This window comes from Felis catus, chromosome C1 (genome assembly GCF_018350175.1).
Source record: "Felis catus isolate Fca126 chromosome C1, F.catus_Fca126_mat1.0, whole genome shotgun sequence".
Taxonomy (NCBI): Eukaryota; Metazoa; Chordata; class Mammalia; order Carnivora; family Felidae; genus Felis; species Felis catus.
Window position 1 is genome coordinate 167,697,913 of NC_058375.1, and position 17,343 is coordinate 167,715,255.

At 42.0% G+C, this 17,343-nt stretch overlaps 1 protein-coding gene across 1 annotated transcript in view; it reads right to left on the reverse strand.

Annotated features, from left to right (window-relative positions):
• Window positions 1-15,595, reverse strand: part of ZNF385B (zinc finger protein 385B) — a 406,146-nt gene extending 390,551 nt beyond the window's left edge. Inside the window, exon 1 of the mRNA XM_023259514.2 lies at window positions 15,504-15,595. The gene's annotated coding sequence lies outside the window, so the exon portion shown is untranslated. The remainder of the gene's footprint in view (window positions 1-15,503) is intronic.
• Window positions 15,596-17,343: the final 1,748 nt, after the last annotated feature.

The following is a 17,343-nucleotide window of genomic DNA, read 5'->3' on the forward strand; positions in this document are numbered from 1 at the left end:
ATGTCATTCTGCCTATAAAGGTAAAAGCAAGTGTCACTAAAATTGATGGGGACAGGAATCAAAGATAAACTCATCATACAAAGGGCATGTCACATCTGCCTCTCATATAAAAGAACTGTATGGATCACATGCGCATTTTTCACATCATATTTGTGAAGATTTGCAGCTCTTGTTCTATTTTCTGGGCTTGCATGTGCAAAGCACCATGTGCACAAATGACCATTTCAGATGGGCCACACTAGGAACTTGGCAAGAGTTTCCCTATTTGGGGGATCCCCGGTACATCCTAAGGAATGCAAGAACTAAATGATCTATGGTTCCATATTTACAATGTGGTATCAGGTGCCCTAGAATTCAAAGTATGTTTATGGTGGTCTTGGATATCTTGGAACAAAATGAGTCACACGTCTCTGTCCTATTCAACTCTGTTGGCACTGTCAAAAGTTGTCATGTTGTGACATGTGACATGTTGTGTCCTGTGGCCGGCAGGACTTTTTCAAAGCCAACTGGTTCTTTTGCACGATGATGAAAGACAAAGGGAACATTTCAAAGATTCTCTTAGACAATATTCTCCCCACTGACATATTTGCACGTGGTAGTGACTTTTAGTTGTGGAAAGTCACCTTGGAGGAGTTAATGACTTGCTATCAAAACAGTAATCAGTGCAGGATTATATCCCAAATTTGGTGTTATTTGGTTACTTTTATGCTTACATTTTAAAACCATATTCTTGTAAAGAACCTAGCATGTCTATTTTCAAAATGTGGAACTTAGTTGGATCCAACAGCCTTAGGATCTTGAAGTTATTTCAGACCCAGAAGTACAGATTTAATTTAAGTGATCCTAATCACCCAGACATCTAATGAGATATGTTTCCCACTTGTCCTGTTACATTTACATATTTTTAAGTGAGAATTTGCTGATATGAGGTAGTGCTATTAGGAAGGAGTTTGCTCAGGAGCTAACCTGTTAAAGCCTTTAAATGAGACACACATTCCATAGCCTGTTTACCTATTTGTGTGATTCTATATAACCCCTCAAAATGCTTGGGAGGAAAAACTCTGTTTTATTTCACATATAAAATCTAGGAAGCTGCCCCAAGGCACCTTGGGCATAGTTTTCCTTTATAGAGTGGTCTCTCAGTGAACCCAGAGGGCTTGACCCTGTGTTGGAAGCAGGGGGCAGAGAGGAACTTTCGGTGGAAGCAGGAGGCTCCACCCAATTACTGTCCTCAGACTTCAATGTGCTAAACACGGACAGGTTTATAATGGAGATTTGGATTCCATAAGCCCGAGGTGGAGCCTAACATTCTGCATTTTTAAACAAGCTTCCAAGTGACATCAATGCTGCCTGTCCATGGACGAACCCTAAGCAACTAAGGAGTCCGCTCTCCTTGGTGAGAGCCCAGTCCTGCTCTGCCACTGAACTGTGCCACTCTGGGCATGTTAGCCAGCTTCTCAGGGCTTCCGTTTCCTTTCCTATACTACCAGACAAGAAATAGAGGCTCTGAGCAAATTCAGAGAGTTGAAGAGAAAAATGGATAAATGAATTTAGGTGCACGCATTACGAAAAAACTGTAAAGAGCTGCTTAATTAACAGACGTTTAAAATCATTGAAGGACATAAAGATAACTCTTCTCCTGAAACCAAAAAACTGGATGCTGTTGCTTCTGCTTCAAACTGCTGGTCTAGGTGCCTGCCCTCTGGCCAGGCCACTGCTGATTACCTGGCCTTCTGCACAAAGTTATTTCTGAGTGGCCCCCTGGACTATACCCTGCACAACAGCACAATCCTCTGGAAAAATCTTCCAAAGTCCTGCGTTCCATTAAAACCGTCTCAAGACACTAAGTTATTGAATGAAATTGTAGGGAGGAACAGGTGATAATTTATAGTTTATATAACTTTCTCAACGAAAATTTACCTATTGCTACCTGCTTGCCTTACACATGACAGAAGTGAGAGCTGGTGACTCTGTGTGCGATACCACAAAAATAATTAAGGGTAGAAATAGGACCAAAAACAATGTGTTTAGTTCCCAGTTCAGTCTACCTTTGCTCCACAATGGAGGCCATTTTCCTAAACTCTTTCTTCTCAAGTTCCTTGAAAGTCATCCGCAGCCACTCTTGGTTTTGTGGCAGTCGATGGTAGTGGTGCCATCGGACCAAAGCAATGTTATACCAGATGCAGAGGAAAAAATGGTAGGAACAAAAAAAGAAGTAGTCCTCATAAATGAAGCAGGGAAAAAAGAAACATGTAGCTTCTGTAGCAGGTCATTCCCCCTTTGTCCCCACAGAGGAGATTCAGGAAAGAATAGCTGAAATACCTACTGGGTTTACAGATCCTCAGAGATGCTGTTACCTATTTTAATCCATTTTAAACAGAGCATCTTTTTAAAAGTATACTGCAACAACTAGGCCACCCTAGAACTAGAGTAACCGCTTGCCATATGACGAGGAACAGCTTGGATGGAGGGTCCATGATACCACACAAGCTCCAGAAAGAAGCCTGTGAGCAAAAGGGCATGATGAGCGGCGAGATCTGGACCTGGAAGGAGGCACTGCACATGAAAGGAACCAGCCTGGGATGCAGACTGATTAGCCGCGAGAAAGTGGTCATGGGTACCAAGCAAAGAATGAATTATGGCGTTGTGTGGAGAGAAATGGGCTCAGGGCAGATTTATTATGCTCCATTTCCACTAGCTAGCAGGCTGCACAGAGTCTCAGAGGTACAGATTTACTCAGGATTGAAATTTTACATCCAGGGACACTCTCAAATAATCTAATTTGGTGAGATGAGAAAATCGTATCTCGTAAAACTATCATCCCTTTTCAAAAGCCCATATAAAAGTTTACAGGCTGTTGAGGTATCTATCCAGAGCATGGGCTTCTATTATAGGCGATATGGAGACCACGGGCTTAAAGATGAAATTATTTTAATAAGAAATGTTACTACTCGGTATGTGCAGTTTGTTCTTTACAACCTGAACTTCATAAATTTTTATAAGGTGTCTATTTACTGTCAGATTGAGGAGCTGCTGTGTCACTGTTGCTCAGTCAAAGCTTTCTCAAATAAAAGAATCTTGGCTAGGTGTGATACATTATATGATATTAAGACAGACGACCCCGCACCCACTTCCAGTGTCTCCTCAGTAATATTCATGTCTTCTAGGTAAATGTTAAAATAAATATATCCCCAGTCACTGTGAAATGGGTTGCTCTTTTGGCCATTGTGCGTGTGAGAGCAGAATGCCTTGGCAGGAAAAGACCTTGACTATCCTCTCCTAATTCTCGATGGAGGAGAAATGATGTGCAAGAGCACAATATAACTATGCCAAGAAAACTTCTTCAGGACTTGTGTGTGGGTGTCTTTCAGGGGTTGGAGAAAAGAGGGGGAAAAAAGAGAGACAGGGGACTATTTCCAAATAATAACCATTATCATTTTCGAAGTGCTCATTATGTTTCTGGGGCAGGATTAGCATTTCATACACGTTACCTCATTGAATGCTTGTAGTGCTAGAGGTATGGAATGTCCTGGCCATTTTACAGGAGAGGAATCTTGACCTTAGAGAAGTTTACAATTTTCCCAAGGCCATAGAGCAGGGACTCGAGCCAGTGTGTCCAATCAAAAAGAACACTGTTTCATACCAATGTCACCTCCTGACACTGCTTCTCATCACCGTTCTAGATTCTTGGTCACCCAGGAAAACACTAGGCAGTGGCAAAGGACTTCAAGAAACCTTGGAGAGGAAAAGATGTTAGGAACTGCAGTATTTCAGACCTGAATGAGTCCCTGAAAATGGTGTTGACAAACTTCTCATTTTACTGGGAAGAAACAATGAGGTGGTCACAGAATTAGTTTGGGGTCACAAAGGCTAGTTAATAGCAGGAGCAGGATTTCCTCCTCATCCTACCAGTAATGCTGCCAAAGGTAACACCTCTGGTTGGGTTGCACAAGAGGTGGTTTTCCCTTTTTTAATTTTGGGGATTTTTTTTTTCTTACGTCATTCTCTTTCACTAGCTTTTCCTCTTCCCCTAAAATAGAATGAATGGAAGAGGTAATTAGGATGTGTTTAGGAATGGAAAAGCAGGGTCAGGAGGAGAAAGAATATTCTGGTATTTTTCCTTTTATTTCCTTACCTTGAGGACAAAAGTCATCCTAGGTATTTCTTCTGAGGAAGAGGTATAATGGAAGGAGTAATCAAATATTCATTTAACAAACATGAGCTTTTACTATTTGCCAGGTGCTTGAAAAGACACTAACTAGATGAACCAGTCAAAGGGGTCTGTTCTCAAAGAGCTTACAGCCAAGTAATAAAAATCAATACAATCAATACAAACCTGATCATTATAATCTAATACTACAAACACCACAAAGAAAACAGAAGAAGTGATATGACAAGATTATCAAGGAGTTTAGCTTGGGGAGGATGAGTGTATAGGACAGTTTTTGTGAGTCACTGAAGATACAGGAAAGCATCTGCAGAACTCTGGCTAAGAGAGGACACATTGGGAGTTGTGCTTTTTGGCTGTTAAATGACATGATGCTCTGGCACATTATAGGTGCTCACTAAGTGTAATGTCCTTAAAAAGCAGGAGGGAAAAGGTGAGGTAATTATTCTTTCATCTTTTAAGGAGTCTAGAAGTACCTACCTCTTCACGTACCTCTTTTCTTATATGTCCCCCTCCCCTGCCTATAGTCACTCCTCAAATTATTTTATCAATAATGCCAAAAAGGGGATAGATTATAGTGATAGGCCAAGCTGAGCTTCCACTCAATCTTGGAATGCCTTGTATGTTTTTTCTGGTGGCTGATCCTCTCATCTGTCACCTACTTTCTCCTGGAGCAAGTATGAAACTTTCAGGGCACTACTCAACAGTATATGTATCATTAGAAAGTTCTCTCTCATATTGAACTGAAATCTGCCTCCCTACAATTCCACCCACTGAATCTAACTGCACCTGCTTGAACTTGAGGAATGAATTTACTTCTTTGTCCACATGTCACCCCTTCAAGTGTTTGTAGGCAGCTTCCATGTCAGTTCAAAGCCCTTTTATCTTGCACCCGATGGTGAGGCATGTGCCTTGTCCTGTCATTAAAGAAGGTTAAGAAATGGCAGCGCGAGGGTGGAGAGACTTACAAAAATTCTGCTTTGTCTTTCTTGATGCTAGGCTGCTTAGAGTGGCTTCAACCAGTGCTGAAATCATGCTCTCAGTGCACACTTTCTTACAGTCATAACAGAGCTTGACAGCAACAAGGAAGTGGGTTGGTTCGAGAGGTCTCTGGAGTAGTACAATCTCCCTAAGTAAGCACAGGTCCCAGATACTACTAAAAACCCTCCCATCCAACACACATCATTATTAGCCCTGAGGAATGGTTCTGATCTCATCTTTCTAATGTTTTTCCTAATGTTAGAAAAAGAAATTTACCATGTCACCAGTAATTATCTCTTGAGAAGATCCATAAAGCCTGACTTTCCTATCTCCTATATGCATTAATTCCCTCTCTCATTTAATTTGATGGGTGGTATCATTTTCCAGGTAGGTATACCTTTTTGCCAATCACCCAACTTTACCAAGCCCTGCTCCCTTTAGTTACCAGTAAACCTTCCTTACTGTTGAAGAAAGAGGTTGACATCTAGGAGGACTGAATCAGGCTACACATAAGGTTCCATCAAAACATGACCTTGCAATGAGGAAATGTTAAACTATTGACTTTTATAACACCTCACCCTCAATCAATCTATGAAGTTTTATAGATAAAGGAGTATTTAATAAGACAGAAAACTGTTGCTCAGATTTTAAAATAATCAATGACAGAGTTGTTTGTAATATAATATTTAATCATTTTCAATGTCACTTTTGTTTGTTATTTCATATAGCAACACTAGAACATTTTCTAATTTATATTTTTAAATGGGTCTACTGAAGTACATGCCCTGAAGACAGACCTGTTACACATACACAGTAATTTTTCTTGCTATAGTTCTTGATAATTGAGAAATATGGTTTCAAGAATTCAAATATTTCTAAAGATCAGGTTGCCTTTCCTCCATGCCAGCCAAGAGCACATTACACTGTTCCTTTTTCCAAAGCACTTTAAGAGGAAGACAACAGATCTTAAAACCTGTGAAATTCTCGACAAATTTAAACCCTGCTTATGTAAGCTATACACAGGGAGGCAAGAAAGACTTCAAGGATTTAAAAAGGCTTAAAGGGGTCTCACTGCCAGGGCAGCAGCAGTTTGAATGTGCGCCATCACATCTGTACATTTGGCACAGTCACTTGGGTCTCTACTTGGCAGCTGTGGAAAAGAGAAGACAGGAAGAGACCAGAGAGACAGGAGCCTGTATTTCCCATTATAAAACCACAAGGACAGGAGAAATGGCTGTTCGCAGGATGTAGAGATGGGAGATGCCTGGAGATGTGAGAGGGAAGAAACACTGCTGACATTCAGTAGTCATGGTGGTCTCTGTACTGGCCTTATGGTCACTGCAGTTGGTGTGGTCACCACAAGCACTGGGGTTGTCTGAAGCTGTGAGCCATGTAGGCAGAGGCTAGCTCTATAGGACACTGAATAGAGAACTTCATCAAGGCATAACCATCATCTGGGGAACCGGGAAAAATCCTGGCTCCAAGACCTCACATCCCACCATCTTTTTCTTTTTTCTTTCTTTCTTCTCTTTCTTTCTTTCTTTCTTTCTTTCTTTCTTTCTTTCTTTCTTTCTTCCTCTCTTTCTTTTTTTCTTTTTCTTTTTTTTTTCTTTTTGTACAGTTAGGTTTGGGCCCTGGAATCTGAATATCACACGTGAGCTCACAGGGACACTGAGGCAGGTGGTCAGTGGTCCACATTGCTATGGAGAACCATGGTATATGAAAACCTGTGGCTGAAGGCCACTCGGTAGTCAATGATAGAATACAGGCTTGTTCTCTAGAATTTGCACATGACAGGCTCCACATGAGTGACTCAGAGCAGCTTAAGGAAACAGTGTCCTGCGGTTAATACATCATAGAGGAACTGAGCTTGGCCTATTTAACTGGACTTTTACTAAGAACCACAGTAATTCTGATATGCATCCTGAGTTGAGAACTAGTGTTAATCTAGGGAACTAGTACTAATTTCTAAGTGTGGTCTGTGAATCAACTGGGATACTTACAAAATATTTTGATAAAATATTCAGATTACTGAGTCCTACCTCAAGCCCTGGTGAGTCAGAAACTTTGAGGGTGAATTCCAGAAATCTGCACTTTTTTGCAAGCTCTCTGGGGATTCTTTTATATACTAAAGTCCAAGAATCACTGTTCTAGAGACACTTTTAGGATCAGCCTAGGGCCGCAAGCATGAGACACAAGAGGAAGGCTATGCAAAAGCAGAACAAGATGAAGATTTTACCTTCCACATTCTGAGTCTTATTCCCACGGGTATGAGACTGACCATTAAGAACCATAGACGTAGTAATTAGGTACATATGGACTTAAACTCTTTCTTTGGTAATCCTGAATATAGTTTACCAATTATGTTTTGTTTTGGGGCTTTATTGCTAATTATTTTGTTGTCTAAATTCCAACTTAGACAATCCAATGCAGGTATTAAAATAAATGCCTGTGAACCCAGGAGGATCCAGGTGACTATGCAACCATAATCAGATACCTGAGAAGAGTCTGTCCTTGAATGAGTCCACCCTGGCCACAGATCCTGGTTACATGAGCTGGCTCCTCTATCTGGATCACTCTCTGATTTGGATCACTTGCCAAACTTTCCGGGCTTAGACATGAGTCCCAGGTTCACGAAGCACATTCACAGAAGCTATATCTTAAGCTACTTGGTCTTTTCAAAAATCCTACAGCCTGAGTTATATATTTTGTTATTAAAAATCCGCCTGTGTTTCACATGATTATAAATTTTCTAGAGTCCTTGTAGTGCTTACAGTTCCACACCTCTATTATTTCATTTCATTGTTCTCCTAAAGTAAACAAGGAAAGGTAGAGAAGAAAGTAACATATATTTGAAAAATACAAAGTAAGTTTCAAACTGAAGGCGCAAAACTTAGAGTTGCACAATTCTCTTGGCAAAGATGTCAGAGTATCTGTGAGGTATTTGATATTAATTATTTAACTGTATTATGCATACTAATGGCTACCTTTATGGGTACTGGACTTGGCTAAGTCCTAAGAACTTTGCTAAGTATATTACGTGTGCTCATTTTTTTCTGACAACAATCCCATGAAAACTTCTCATTGTCTCTTAAACTGAGGAAACTAAGGCACAGAGAAGTTGAGTGACTTGGTTAAACTCACATAGCTAATAAGGGGAAGAGTTTGAAATTTGCATCCACAACCTCTGACTCCAGAGCCTGAATTCAACCATTAGACTATATACTACTTTCCATCTTCAATTGTGTAACATATGCAGGTAATGGATACACTTAACCAGCAGCCTTTCTAGATGTTATGTAAGACCCTGTGCAATGACCAATTCATTAAAATAAAAATATTCATATCTGTAAAATAAAAATGCCGATATTTACATACAAGTGTGTTTTTTATATACAAAAGTATGGTATTTTTTGCTTTGTGTTCTTACTCTCAGTATTGTATTTTAGGTAAAATATATATTTTAGGTAAAAAACATTTTAGGTAAAATATATTGTAATACCTCTCTTCCTAAATCTGTAAGGTATGGTTTTCTCACCTCTAAGGTATCAACTCTAAAGACATCAAAAGGTTTATATAATTTAAATTTTAGTGTTAGTACCAGTAGAGCTTTTCTATCCTTACTTGTAATCCCTAATTTCCTTAGGCTCAAATTTTAAATATTCTAGATTCTCTGGTCTTATTTTACCAATTTATCAATGAGCATATTGCACAAGGATCCCTTTTAACCCTAAAGACTGTATAGTAGTCATTTTTATATCCTTAACTAATATTTTACAGAAATAGCAATCTACTAAGCCTGAGAGTAATTAGAATCTGAATCTTGATTTGCAACTAGTAGAAGTTGATCAAGAGTCCAGGCCTTTAGACTCTGAAAACCGTACATAATAGACTAACCATCAGACTGACCACTTTAACCAATACACATTAAAAATCACAGCTCTCTGTAGAATTTTACACAATTTTAACACAAGCATATTAAAGCAAAGATTGAAAAAAAGAATTAGCTAAACATTTCTCACAATGAACCTTTTCTTAGTGTAGCTCAAAAGTTCTTTTTAATATGTCATAATATCTTCTTAATTGTGTTATTTTAAAAAGTACACATCAAAATATGGAAAATAAACTTTAGAAAGGTTTAATCAGTTTAAATGAAAAATCCTTTTCCTGATCAAAAAGTAAATAGTGCAGAAATGAAACATTTTCTCCTAAGAGAAAATGGTGAGTAACAGTGGCCATCTGCTGTTCTTTTACATTCAAAGGCCATCAGCATCACAACCCCTGATTACTGACCTAAGTAGTACCTAAGTAATGACCTAAGTAATACCTAAGCCAGGCCCACTGTAATTACTGAATATCCTTTCACTTGTTTCCGGATGTATACAGAAAAACAAGGGATGTAGGCCCTTAGTTAACATTGGTTATATCCATTTATCCAATCTTTGCTCTGCCAATATGATAGCATTATAGCATAATGGCTATTCTAGAATCTCAGCCAAAAAGAGGAGAAAAAGTTTATTAGCTTTAGCCTGCACAGAACAGGGTATCTCTCTGTGTGTGCTTTTTAATTTTTAAGTTCAATTTCCCATTATAAACTCAGAAATGTAAATGCTTAACACATTTATGTTTATTTCTAAAACAAAATGCTCTCTTAGACCCATGAATTTCAACCCTTTCTATTTGTTGATTATAGAAATGTCTTTATTAAAGAACAAAGTCATTTTTCATGAAGTAGGTATGAAAGCCTGGTCATCTTTTTGTATCCGTTTATATGTGTTTTAATCTTTCTCTGCTATTTATGAAATCATAGAGTTGATGTGGCACCAAATGGATCACAAATAAAAGGGTGATTGTTTTTTATTAATATATATGCCCCCTTCTGTTTTCTTTCACTGACTTCTGAAAAATATGCTCATAAATTTCTTCTCAAAGTGATTATACTATGCTGAATATCTTGAAACTAAACAGGGGTGAGAAGAATGTTATATCTGAGACGAAATGACCCATAAGTAATTCAGTGGATACATATTGTAATGGTATGATTATCAGGACAAACGACCACTACTGTTTCTTCAACAACCACAATATGCACAGGATTCTACCGAAGGCCCCATGTAGCCTCACAATAACCAAGTCAACCCATTTCACAGATGAAGAAATTGAAGACCCAAGAAGTGAAGTAACCTTCCCAAGCGCTCAAAACTGGTGAGTAGCAAAGTCTGGGTTTTGCTAAGCACAATGCTGAGTTCTTAATCATCACTCCATACCACCTTTACAGATCAGATACTGTAGCTCTCTACCCATGCTGGGAATTAGAATAACTTGGGGAGATTTAAAAAAATACTGATAAATTAAATCATTCCCTTGAGATGAGCTAAAAACATCACTACTTTTTAAGCTCCAGAATTGATTTTAGTGTTAATCCAGGGTTAACTACTGGATTTGCGAATGCCAAGGTATAGGTTTTTTTTCCATAAGATACATGAGTCTTCCTCCGAGTAGCACAAAAACAAAAGTTCAAATTGTTTATCTAGAACAGAAACATTAGATGAGGGCACACACCAACACCAGAATCATCAGATGATCCTTGTTTCCTCCCCCAACCAGCTCCTCTGCCCCATGTGAAGATCTCACATGCATCCTAGTGCTGAGGTAGACCTCTATCCGCAAGTGAAGATACCAGAAAGAAACAGTTTTGTCCAACATCTCATGCTCACAGTCAAGGCAGAATAAGAACTGGAGCCTCCTGCACCCTCTATCAGGGCTCCTTTCACAGAAAAAAAAAAAAAAAAAAAAAAAAATTGGAAGCAATAGGAAAACAGTTGGGGCAGGGAGTCAGCCAAGGCATCTGAAGAGAATTTTAAGAACCAGACAGAGCATAGGAAAGAAAAAGAATCATAGCAGAGTGAGAAAGGAGAACAACCACAATCTGAATATAATGAGAAAATAAGAAGGAATATATAACAAAGAAATATCATTGGCCAGAGAAAAATAAATTAGGGAGAACTAGCCGCTGCAACACTATCTCAGCAAAATGAAGAAAAACTCCAAAGACATCACCACAGCTTCCACTCAGGCTTGGGAAGCATGTCAAGGCCTCAAATACTTTCAGCATAGAAAGTAACATGGAAGCAAGCACTAATTGTAGGAAAATCACCAGACCTAGAGGCAGGAGCTGCTGGAAACTCCCCAAACTGTGAAGTTATCTACTACCTTACTCAAGTTCAAGGATCAGCTGTTTCAACATCGGCTGGGAATCCCTTAGAAATGCAGTACCTCTGGCCCCAAGTCAGACCTGCTAAACCAGAATCCGCACTTTAATAAGATCTCCTTGTGATTTAGATGCATATTCAAATTTGAGAGCCCTGGTTCTACTGTAAGAGCCACACTGGGTTGTTAAAACAAGGAGCTATTACAGGCAGAAGTTGGGACTAGAGAACTAGGTAGAATTCAGTCTAATTAAATTACTTGTTGATGTCCCACAAGAAGCCAGCCCCCAACCCCCCGCTGGGTATTTCAGGAAAGGAAGGCCTGAGGTTAGGCAAAGTTGGTGTGGTGCCCTTAGGGGACAATGCAGAAAGCACAAATATAGGAGGAATACAATGACTTGTGCTCCAAGAAGAGGCCAAGCAAACTGTTACAGGGTTTGGAGGAGCAGAAACTGGAATTCAGAGACGTGCAGAGCAACTCCATGGACTTTCTGACAGCTGGAAATGGTAATGGGGAAGTGGGAGGGCCTATTCCAGGCAGAGGGAACAGCCTAAGCCCAGACAGAGAACTCAGAAGCCAGCTGTGTGTTGAGGGAACACTGCCTTCTGCCTAGAGCAGTGTTTCCAATAGTTTCAGGGAGACTCACGAGTCTGACGATGCCTCAGACCCTACTAAGGGTAGGGATGGGAGGTCAATGGGATTGCTGGGGCCCCATTTCAACCACATAAGATTATATTTTAACAGTGGATTCCATCATTGAAAATTAACACATAAAGCATATCATTAAGCTAATACAAGAGGTATTTCCAAAAGTACTACCTACAGCTGTGCCTGGCATGCAGCAGACACTCAGATATCCATAAAATGGTGAATGAACAAATGAATGAATGAGAGAGTGAATCTATGAGATCAAAGTAAAAATGTGGAGCTACTTTTGGCCTGGACTGCAAAGGGTCTATAAAATGTCAGAGACGAGGTTCATATGGTATTTGGTAGGCCACTGGGGAAAAGTTCATTAGCCAGTGTCTGAGCTTGGCTCTGCTTTAAGAAGCTTATTCTGCAAACCAAGTGTAAAATGGGTTGGGAATGAGAGAGACTGGATATGGGAAACTAGTCAGGAAGACATTAGTGTAGTCTCTAGAAAGGGATAAGAGTCTGAACAAAAGTCCCTGTGGGAATAAAAGGTGGAGAAGAAGGCATTATGAGACATCATATGGAGATGGAGTCCTTAGAACTTATCTGTGAAATTGTATTTGGAAAGCAAAGATATTGGGAAGGTCCTGGGTGACGGGGGGGAATACAGAAATTGGCAGTCACTTCTTTTCCTGTAACAAGAAAGATGTTGATTAGAGTTTAGACCTGTTAGTTTAAGGCACTTGAGAGAAATATAGAGGCATCTCACAGCTAATTCAAATTGTCAATACAAAATTTAGGAAGGAAAGTAGACTTAGGAATCCCACTTTTGGAAAATAATCCAGCACTAATAAAGGGACACCAAGAATAAAAGGTAACATGCAAAAAAGCAAAAAGGAGATCATCTATAAAGCAAAGAGGATCAGAACTGCCGAATAAAAAAAAATGAAAAAGAAAAGGTAGGATAAGAAGATGATACTGAGACACAGGAGACAGAACTAGGGGACATGGCAGAATAGAGACAGTGAAATAGTGCGGGTGGGGGGAGTCACAATAAAAACACAGAAGTATAACGCAGTGGGAAATTGGGACAAATACACTCATTGTTCTTTAGATCTTGGAAGACATAGGATCTTCCAGGAACAGCAGAAAGCCAATTCTGCTCTTTACTTCTATGAGCAAAGATTTTCACAAATGAAACCATTACTCCTGTGAGAAGTAAGCTAATTGCTCGTATTTTTTAATATAAATTGCTATAAAAAATCATGCAATGATATCTTCAAACTCAGCTGGAAGAAAAAATCTAAAGTAAGGGGAGGTGGTCTAGCAATTGAAGATTCTTATCTCTTCCATGGTGGGAGCTCCACACAAGCATTATGCTGAGTAGACATTTTACCTTTTAGAGTTATGTTTGTTTTGTAGGATTTTTTTTTTTTTTCTCTCTGAGCCAGGTCACTAGCCTGAGAGAAAGAATGCTGAGAACACCTGATATACCTTGATAATCCTTAATGATAGTTAACGCTTGGTAAAGTTATCTTCTAACTGCTGACAGGTCTCACTAATTGGCCATGTTTAGGTGACAAGTACTAATGACAGTTCCTTCTCTCATCTGACTGCAGAGGAGACACCTCCCTTGGTTCCCTTTCTGCCTCCGTTCAAGAAGGATACATTAAGTTCACTGTTCTCTTTTTGCTCAGTGAATCTGTATATTTGGTAAAATGCTATTAAATATCACCATTGTTTTCTTTAATATAGGTGCTGCTTAGCCGTTAAACTTCTATAAAGACATCATTACTTATGTAACATAAAATAATATAATGCAAATGAAGTACATAAGGAATGGAATTATGCTGCAAAACATTTATCTCACTAGGATGATTCCAGGGAGAGCAGTAATTTTTCCTTTGTTAGGAGAATTCACCTTCTCAAAAGCATTTTACTACAAACGCATCCATGAGAGGTCAAGGAGATCTACAAGAATAGCTATTTGATTTGTGGTTTTCATTCCAAGCTTCCTCAAATCATTTTTGGAAATGAGTAGCAGTGTAAATTATAAATCCACAAATATTTGATTTATGGGAATACAGAATCTGAACTACAACCAACAGTTTGACTAAATAAACATTTTTTTCCACCTCAAAAGCTTTAAGTAACAACAGAACTTGCAATGCAGTATTTGCATTCTAAGGGCATTTATCTATTACAGAGAAGAGGCAGCACATACTCAATGCACATATGCATCAAAATAAGATGAAAGGAGTATGATATGAAAACCGGTGAAATAGGGTCCTGAAATATTTAAGGGGGCTCTTTCAAGCCAAAACCTTTAACTTTGTCTAAGATGTAGCTTATTGACTTTACGAAAAGCCTTCTTTTTAATTTGATAAATGTATTTTCTACAGCTTATGCATTGTTCTGAAGCTGCCAGTTTCCAAGCTTGAGGCTGGACCCTATCACACAAATGTTTTATTTCTATTTGAGCATCTTTTGCTACATCTTAACAAAGTTTGCATGTACCTTGGTGTAATGATCCTGAGCAAAGCAAACCCGAAGAGAAATGCAAACCACATCTCTACATGAAAATGAAGATGACGTTTCCTAATCCAAGAACTTTTGAGAGCATTCCAAAACTGTGTTTATTTTGTACTTATGGGGGCCGGGGCTTGATGGCAATTTATTTTCCTTGAAGGACTACAACACTCCCCCATCCAGGTTCACCATAAAAACTGTTTGTCCTCCAGAGCCTGGGGAAACATTTGGGGGAAGCATCGTCCTGCCAGCTCTCCCTTCTTCCCCACGGGCCCCCGCAAATAACAGTGGCGAAGCAGATGGTCCTCCCCCTCCCCTTCTCCTTGTCCCTTCCGCAGTCCCACAGTGTCCTCCCATCTTGCATTGACACCTTCACCCAGCGCCCCCGCCCCCACCCCAGGCTCCCAGCAAGTGCAAACTTTGGAGACCTTCTTTCTGCTTCACCGCCCCCATTTCACCTTCTTTCAGCTGCAGAACTTTCTCAGAACCCTAAGTGTGGACTTCTATCTTCCTCCCACATCTCCCCAAACTACCCATTTCCCTGTAATGAAGAGACAGACGCCCAGCCCCAAACTTCCAAGCCCAAGTGACGGAGGCACTGCGGCTAACCACAGAGGGGCACTCTCCTTGTCCTCTACCCTTCTCCATCCTCCCCTCCGTCCTTGGGAATCCGAGCCCTGGAGCCCACGCTGGGGACTCCTTGATTCCTTTGGCTTCCACGCCTTCCTCCTAACTCCAGGGGCTCACAGGAGCCTCACGCCACAGCCCGGGCAAGCGGCGGTTAGGCATCCTCCTCTACAAGTGGGACCGCCGGACAAAGTGCAAACTCTAGGGGGGGCGGGGGGGGCGGGGGGAGGCTCCCGGCCATTCCCTCGGGCGGCGCGCCCCGCTGCCCGCTCGCCGAGAGGAGGCGCGCGGGCCGGGGCGGGAAGGCGCCGCGGGTCCCAGGGGCAACGGGCTGGGCTGGGCGCCCGAGGCTTACCTCGGCGCGCGGGCCGCTGGCGCGTGGGGCAGTGGCTCCTCCGGCCGGGAAGCTGTTGCTCGCGCTCCGGCGGCTGCGGCGGTCCCGCCGGGGCTGCGCTGGAGCTCCGCGCAGACGCTCTCCCGCTATCTGCTGCAGCCGGGGCGGTGGCGGCGGCGCCGGCGACAGCTCGGCCCGGCGCGGCCCCGGAACTGTCCAACTCTGGCGGGCGCGGGGCTGAGGCTCCCGGCCGCGGCCCCGGCGCTGAGCGCCTGCGCGCCCTGCCTCGCCCAGGTGAGGGGCGTGTGCCTGGAGCCCGCGGGGCGCGCCCGGCCGGGGCTGCGCTCGGGCCCGGCCCTCTGGCGCGGCCCACGACCCCGGGGGTTTGGACGCGCCGATACCACTGCCGCGCGCCGAAGCTGGTGGACGGTTTACCAGGCAGGGACTCGCGAGGCACACACACTAGGGCGAATGAGGCGGGACCGTTCGGGGGCCCGTGGCCACTGCAGAGTCTCCCGCAGCATCGCTGCCTTTAAATCCCGCCTTTCCAGGCGTGCGCGCACAGCGAGGGAGAGGAGCCTCCGTCCCGACCCGAGCTCCGCGCGGTCCTCGGCCTCGGGGCTCCAGCCCCTGCAAAAATTCTTGGCAACCGCCGAGGTCCCAACACCGAGATGCCAAGCGGCGCGGTGGGGCGGATCTTTCAAATATTAGTCAAGCCAGAGTGAAACTCTTCTTGGAGGTCGTCAAGCCAACTATTTGTTTTTCCTCTTTGACCGGCTCTCGGCTTGAAGACCACACTGAGCAGCCTGGGCATTTTTTGGCGGAGCCGGGAAGGCCCGCAGCGCTGAAGGCATCGCAGCCTCGCCGCGGATCGGAAAGGCTTGGGGGGGGGGGGGGGGGGGGCTTCTGCTCCTCTGGGTTTCTTTCCGTGTTTATTTAAGTTTTCAAAACTAAAACGTGTCATTGGTAACCCCGATGTGGGGCATCTGCTGAAAACAGTGCAGACAGCCAAGGTGCTGGGTTCTGAAAGGGAGAGCGCTTGGAAAGAAAATATTTAAGGGGGAAGGAAAAATAATTTTAGAAGAGCAGTTTTCTGAGATTACTTCTTTGGGTGGAGAAGTTCAAGAGTAATAAATGACAAGAGACCCGTGTTACACGGCAGAGATTTTTGTTTTTATTATTTTTGACCAAATGATTTTAAAATAATATTCTCAAATGATTGACACTAACTCCATCAATAATTAAGCCCTCAGCTGTTAATGTCTGGGCATAATCGTCCAGAGTAAATATCTCAGTGTCCAGCCAAAGCCAATGCTGGTCTCCAGGGTGGGTCTGAGATTTGACAAACACACCACGCACACCATCCTAGAGCTTTCTAAAGGAGCAGGTTGTGTTTGTTAACCACCTTGGAATTTAGGGTTTACTGAGGCACCAGCACACCTGAGCTACCAGGGTGAGAAGGAGCATTAATCTGACAGATAGCTTTTATAGATTTAGAATTCTAATTACCTTCACATCCAGGTATGTACTCTCACTTACTCATTACTAAGGACAGACGCTGGTGTGTTTATTCTTAAATCTGTACCCTATTTGAAATTGCTATGTACAGGAAGTAAGCACCAACATTAATTATTATAACCCACATATCACGAGTTATGATAATTGCTTAAGTTATCTTTCACAAAATTATGGCCTTAAGGTCTCCTCCCATCAGTGAAAGTTGTACTGAAAACAAGTCTTTCATGAGTCCCTTACGGTCAGTAAGGTGGGGTTCTGGCAGACTGGGACAGGCAGGAAATTCCAGAGGCAAAAGCCTTCCTTGAGAAAAACACCCAGCTCCCAGTGCCCTGCACTTCAGAAC